The sequence below is a fragment of the Passer montanus genome, unplaced genomic scaffold (assembly GCF_014805655.1).
Source record: "Passer montanus isolate IOZ18808 unplaced genomic scaffold, ASM1480565v1 scaffold44, whole genome shotgun sequence".
Classification (NCBI taxonomy): Eukaryota; Metazoa; Chordata; class Aves; order Passeriformes; family Passeridae; genus Passer; species Passer montanus.
The window spans coordinates 6,981,571-6,988,987 of NW_024369262.1; positions in this window are offsets into that span (position 1 = coordinate 6,981,571).

Sequence of the window (7,417 nt, forward strand, 5' to 3'; positions counted from 1 at the left end):
AATATGGAACCTTTTATGAGGTTTATGATGCTTTGATCAAGGTTTTTAATTAACCTATCTTGCTCTCAGCTACTGTGAGTTCATTTTGCCCTCACTGACAGCATCATACTCTAATCCATGTGAGCCACAGGGCCCTGGCTGTGGAGATCTTTAACCCCTTGGCCACCAGCACCTCCTGCCACCGTCCCTAAGGGCCGTGGGGCTGTCTGAGGGTGGCGAGGAGCCTGGGAGCAGGTGGCAGCAGCAGGCAGAGCACACTGTGCCAGGTGCTGGCCAGCACAGCTGCAGAGCCGGGCAGTGCATCCATCACCAGTGCTGCCAGTGCCAAGGCCAGGCCATTCATCAAGCAGTCAATTGGGGAGCAGCAGCGGGGCACGGCCAGGACACGTCTCAGTGCTGCTGCCTTGGCAAGGGAAGTGTCAGGCTGAAATTAGTCACCCAAATCCCTGCAGTCAGAGAGACACAGGTCCTTCGCAAGGGTAATTTGCTCCATCAATCTGTGTGGAGACATTGAACCACTCAGAGGATGTTAAGTCAGTGGGGAGGGAGGTATAAATGTCACCTGACATTAATGTGCTGCCTCTGCAGGCGAGGGAAGCTGCTCTGCATCAGCTCAGGGCACATCTGCAGTGGCAGCGAGCTGGGCAGGTGGAAGACAACCACAAGTCATGATGCTCCTGCCAGGAGAAGCCTGTCAGAAGGAGCAGGCAGGGAAGGACTCAAAGCTCTCCTGCCTTCCAGAGTCCTGCTTCCTCTACCAAAGCTGCCATCAGAATGAACTGTTCAAACTGCTAAACGTGGGGGTATCTGCATCAAGCTCCCCAGGCTGCTCACAGGGTGTGGATCCCTGCACCAAGCAGGACACGATGCTCCCAGCCAGGAGATGTGGCTCACTCACTGCTCATGTCCCCCAGAGAAACTGCCCTGCAGGTACTGGCTGGGAGCAGCAGCAACGCCGTGTCTCCTGGTGCTTCCACCCAAGGTCACAACATGAACTTGATGTTGAACAAGAGCCTAAAACAATTTTTGGCAAGTGAGGAGACTGACAGTGTGCTGTGCCAAGAGCTTTCCAAGAGGCTCTGGAGCAGGCTGTGCTCATAAACCCTGCAGAGAGCCACTGCGTGGGGAAATGCTGAATCACTGCAGCTTCCTCTGAGCTGCCACTGAGCCTGGATAAATCCATTCTCAGCAACTTCTTTAAGAAGTGTTTCTTAGGAAAGTGTTTTTAAACAAAACTGAAATTTCTGTTTCATGCCATTATCTTAAGGAAAGGCTAATTAAGCCCAAGCTCTTGGAATAGAAAGATTTTCTGAGCCTGTTTCCAAAACTGCCATAAAAATTTGCATTTTCATGATGCTGTTGTTCTCTTAAAAAAAAAACCCCTCTTCTACACCCCAGTCCCACTGCCCTGAGATATTCCTGCAGACAAGTGGCTCTGTCTGCTTTTTTTCCCCCCAGCTGCATTTGCCAGAAAAATCCCAGAGGGGACTGAGACTCCTGCCCCACAGTCTTTTCATAAAACCTGAGCCACATCTTAGTAACAGCAATTGTAAAGAAATTAAAGTCATGGGAAAGCACCTCACTCCTTACTGAGGAAGGGAAAAAAGAGAATAGCAAAAGATTCAGAGAAAGAAAAAATTAAGTTGTTTATAGCAGAAGCTTTCCTTAAAGACTTGAATACCTGTGGAAAATGTGAGAATGAAATAAGAAAAAGATTTATTGAGTCTCAAAGCCTCCAGTTAAAATTAAATGTGGTGAGAAAAGTGGCTTTCCACTTTTAATTGTCTTTACCACAGTAACTGTGTGTCAGTCTCTTCTAAAAGCCTATTAATTCTGTAATTTAGTGCTAGCAAGAGCTGGGACACAGTCAGAACCATCACCGTTCTTTTTTTCTTAATTCATTGACTAAATGTCATCAGGCATCAGTACTGGGGGGGCTTTCTCCTTCGGGGCTTTAAATACCAATATTAAACTTTTCATAGTTTACTGAATAAAAAAGTGCTGGCACATCAGTTAACAGAAAGGGTGCTATGACATTGTATGTTGGTGTGTTAATTGTGGCTAAAAATAACCTGACAGGCCCAAAGAGCTGTTGAGTGAACAATTTTCCAGGCAAGAGAGGGAATTAGCTTGTTTAACTGCTGCAGCTAGATGCAATGTATGTGTTTAGCCATAGTTTTAGAGTTTATTCTGAAACTAGCTAGAGCTGGTAATAGAGCTATTAAGGCAGAGACAGCCTGGTAGGTGGATTTCTTGACATTTGAGATTGTATAACAAGGTAACTGCCAAAAAACCTCCGTTACCTCAGAGCCAGCAGCAAACAGTGTCCATATTTGAGCTTATAAAAATCAGGAGGGAAGATACTCAAAGAAATAAGTAAATCAAGCCACGGGTCCAAGGGGACCCAGGGGAGCTGCAGGGGCACCGACCTCCCCCGGGCACTGGGGAACTGCTGGCACCCACAGCCATTCCTGAATGGTCAGTTTTTACAAATAAATCACTGGGTGTGCCTGGGCCACTTCTGTGTCTGAAGCAGCAACAGAACTGAAGAGTCACCTTGGACAGAGCTGGACTGGAAATGAGAGTTCTGTGTGCTTATGGAGGAATGCTGAGGATGGACCCCAGTCTCACTCATCCATCCCAGCTCTTTGTGTATTTTTTCATGTAAACCAGGGTGCAATTTCCCTGCATCCCTCCTGCAATCCATAGGTGGAAGCCTATAGGAATGTTTTTAATTATTTGCTGGCTGTTTCCATTTCCCAGGCCTGCTGGAAACCACAGGAGGTTTCATAACTGGTAAAATCTGAAATTTAGTTAAGTATTTGCTTATCTGAATGTATTTCATACAGTGCCTCAGCCTGATTCACAGCTAAACCTCCTTTTTGGTAACAATTTTCAGTGTAATTGAAGCGGAATTTCATACTCATCTGAGGTCAGGGTGCTGCAGTCCCACAGGCAGGACAGTGCCTCCTCCTGCTGAGCTCCTTCTGAGCTGGGCACAGGACACAGGGCTGGGCACAGACACTGCTCCCACCACGGCACTGCTGGCACACACACCCGGGCTGCCACCATGTGCCACTTTGTCCTCCAGTGCCAGGTAAGCCAGCAGAACGTGTTAGCCTGTTTGGCAATTTATTCCCCACTGATTCTAACAGAAAAGAAAAAGAAAAAAAAAAGCAAAAAGTCCTTAGATTGAAGGCTTCAGAGTTCAGGACTGATTTTTGCGCGTATACTTTGTTCCTCACTTTAGAACCATCGGGTTTTCTTTCTCCCGGAGAACATAAACAACTGAATTTTAAACCAGACTCAGCAACTAACGTGACATTGTAAAGGACACACCAGCACTTATCATCTCTCCAGATGAGTTGGTAAGTATTTATAGAAACATTTCCTCCCTGGCACAGCTTTAACTAAGCAATGTATCTAATTTCCTCTGGAGAAATGTGTTGGAGAAATCAGTTAGATAAGTCTCATCATAAATAGTAATAAATAACTACTCTGGCGTAGTTGCTTATTTAGTGAAGTTATTTGAATATTAATGGCTTTACAGGCACACTCATAGGGTAAAAACCCACGACAGTAACACCCCAAAACTAAATCCAGGATTCTATTCTGAATTACAAGGCGGGATGTGGGTGAGGTTACTGGAGACAGCAATATATGGAATAACCCAAACCTGCCCTTACACAGCAGAGACTCCACGGAGAGCTGCTCCTCGAGGGTCCCGCAGCACAGATCACCCAGAGCACACAGCCAGGCTGAGGGCAGGGCACGGGGACACGGGGAAACATGGACACAGGGGCACAGGGGAGGGCACGGGGTCAGGTCCCTCTGACAGCCCCTGCGGGTGGCCCTGGGGGTGCTCCCTGGTCTCCCTGTGTCGGGGTTCCCATCCCTACGGTGAGATGGAACTCCACGGAACTCCCTGTCCTCTGCACACAGCAGTGATGCCTTTGGTTGCTTTGATGTTAGCAGCAGGAGACATCACAGCAGTGCTGAGATGCTTATTATCCCCTTGGGTTCTTTCCTTTTATTCGTCATGGGTTTCAGCCTGTTGTATAATATACATTTTTCAAGTTAAGCATCAAAACAATGAATACAAATGAGCGAGGAAGTGTTCACTTGCTGAAGGAGGAGAATTACTAAGAGCAACACTGTGCAGTATTATAATGCATTTCCACTACTACACCATTTGTATTAATGTATTAGAGACATCTACAAAGACAAATTGCAGCTTAGTTCAAAGGGAAGAACACTCAAATGCCTGTAAAACGCTGTAGGCTGCTCTCAGAGATGCTCTCCCTGAAACAACATTTGGATTTCAGATCTCTCCTGGCATCAAGGACAATATGCTCCCACTCCCTCTTCCCAACCACAGTGGCTTGTGCCAGCACGTGGGTGCCCACGGGCCCTGAGGAGGGGGATGGCCACTGTCCCCAGCCCAGGACAGTGCCTGGCTCTTCATCCCTCCCTGACCTGGACGCTCGGACAGCCATGGGCAGGACTGGCAGCACTGCCTTATCCGAGTGAAGACTTTGCTGCTGAATATAAAGTAGCATCAAAAGCTGCAGGAAGATGTCCCTGGAACATTCTCTCCCCTTTAGCACTTGAAGATTCTGAATTTCCCAGCGAGAATGGACAAACAGCCCCTCAGACCGTGGGACACATGACTGTCCCCTGTTCCACAGCCCTGCAGTGGCTCAGGAGCAAACACATCCTTTTGGAAGTGCCATTTCTCACCAGCACCAGGGACCCTGCAGATAAAGAGCCGTAAACCCAGGCTGGGAACACAGAGGTCACTCAGTGCAGTGAGATCTCTGGGTAAGATGAATCAGACGAGCCATTTTCAGGACATTGAGATTGTTTACAAATCCAGTCAATTTTTATTTAGTTTTGAATGAATTTGTGTATGTATTTTCTTTTGCCCTCTGCAAGCACAGTCATCCTTTCTGATCTCCTTCCATCTCTCCCTGGCATATGGTATTTTCATCTTGCTAACAGGATTACATTTACCCTGCCAGGCTATAGCAGGCACCCAGTTTTGTTCAGACTTCCACTGCTTCTCTACAATGTGCTGCTATTAGCAAATGTCAGCCCTGGAGCAGGGAGGTGTGAGAGAAGAAAAGAGTAAAACAAGGAAGGGAGTGGGGGGGAACTGAAAGAAAAGGAAGAAGAGTGTTTACAGCAGCTGTTGGGAGCAGAGAGTCTCTGGTGAGCTCCTGGGGCTGGAGCCCCCAGGGGCAGGGAGAGGAGACCCCTGCCCCAGCCCTGTTCAGTCTGCTGGGCCCTCCCTGGTGAGCTGGGGCTGAGCATCGCCCACAGGGGCTTGGGGAGAGCAGGGGGATCTGGGGGGCTGCTCAGTGCTGCACATCCTGACAGGGTGCTGCCCGCGAGCCACCAACCAAATAAACTGTTTATTGTTCCTGGCTGTCCCATGCTCATTTAAACAGCAGAAAACCACCTTTGTTATTCCTTAGGGCATCATCTCCCGCAGTGTTTGTGCCCATTAAAAGGGACAGGACAAATTCAGCCAATCTACAGGTGCATGTATCCAGGTTCTGTCTGCTGTGTGCCGGGTCTCCTCCTCAGCTGGGATCACCCCTCACTGCAGGTACCACTGTGGCCACCTGCAGACACATCTCCTTTACGTGCCCATCCCTTCCCCGTACATCTTGTGAGAAGAATTAATTAGTTCAGATGATAAAGCACCGTGGGGAAGGAGAATCAAGGTTAATAACATATATTAATAAAATATCAGCAAGGAAAAATGACTAGCTGTGTCCCAGCTAAGCCATCTCCATGACCATAATCTGTCCCTGTCTTTGAAAGTGGTTATATCTCAATAGATCAGGAGGGAAAAATAATGGAGATGAAATAACACTGCAAGGTTTCAGCTCCACATGAATGCTCTGCTTGCTGCTCCAGTGGCAACAACCTGGTGTGTAAAGGAGCAAACTGGGGGCTGGCAGCACCCTGGGAGCTGTTCCCAATATTTGCTCTGAGGGAGGTTCCAGCCTGTCCCACACATGAGGGACAAGGACAGCCCCTCCATGCCAAGGTCCAGCCCTCGGCACAGTGATGTGCACACCAGCCTTCAGTTCTAGGTTTGGGTTTGCAGAGTGGGAAATAGAGAGAGCTGCAGAGAGCTGTGGTTGTCATGCTGCCTCAAAACGTTGCCCAAATTCTCCTTTTAGCTTGTTTAAACACATCACTTTATCATTCCCAGTAAGTTTCCCATTAAGTGTTCCCATCAGCAGAGAAGCCATGGAATCACACCATTTACCTGAGGTTCCATCACCGCCCCAACTAATTACCTGCTCCCAAGCCATGAAGCAGCCAGAGAAGCAATACAGGCACCTTCTGTGACAGGCAGGTGAGAAAAAAAACATTTTATCTTCACTGCTGCCTCTTATTCCTGCCCAGGAGAAGAGCTGAAGGGCAGGAACACCACCACAACAACAACAACAGGAAATGCAAAGTCTGTGGAGAGGTGTTTGCAAACTGCATTTGCCCATTAAGTTGCACCATCAGAAGGGAAACTGAAATTCATCTCACCAAAATAAGAGGAAAGCCTCATTCCAGAACTTACTTTCTAGAGCCAGACCCAGACTCCAACCTCCAGCAGCTGGTAGGGCAGGGGTTGGATGCACTGCCAGTCTAAGGGGATTGATTTGGACATTATAGGAACAGCAGCTCCTCCCCAGTGCAAGCAAAGCAGGAACCTGCTCTGTTCTACAGCTGCTGTTGATTTATAACACTTCAGAAACCTCTCACTATAGAGTCTTTTAATGCTGAGCTGTGAAATGAAAAGACATTTTCACACCATTAAAGGGAGGTTAATGTAAGATGAAAAAGAGAGTATTTGCATTTAATGAGTGAATTTGAAGAGCTCGGCTGGATTTCTTGCAGGCTATCCCTGGAAAGCCAATTCCTGTATGGAGAAAAGTTTCTTCTTAAAAACAAGTGTGTTCCTCCCCTCTCCAATCCCAAAGCAAAGGACACTTTTTAAGTATCATACTGAAATACCTATGGTCTGGTTTCAGAATAAGAAATAACAGCTCTAGGGACTCGGAGGGTGGGAAGGCACGAGGAACCTGGCAGGGAGATGACACACATGTGGCTGCTCGTGAGGCTTTTCCCAGTTTTCCATTTCTCTCTAGCCCAGGTGCTGCAGCACAGCACCAATACATTGACTTTATGCATAACTGAATGACAGTAGATGTTTCCTTCCCCATTGCTCTTCCACGGGAATGCTCCTGGAGCCAAGCTGTGTCAGGGATGGATGAGCCCAGCTCTGCAGGCCCTGCAGCCACAGGCTGACCCCAGCGAGCACAGGAGGGTCCTGTGCCCCCAGCCCAGCCCTGGCAGCTGCAGCACCACCCCACACACACACTTCAACCCTCGGCAGCTCCTGAGC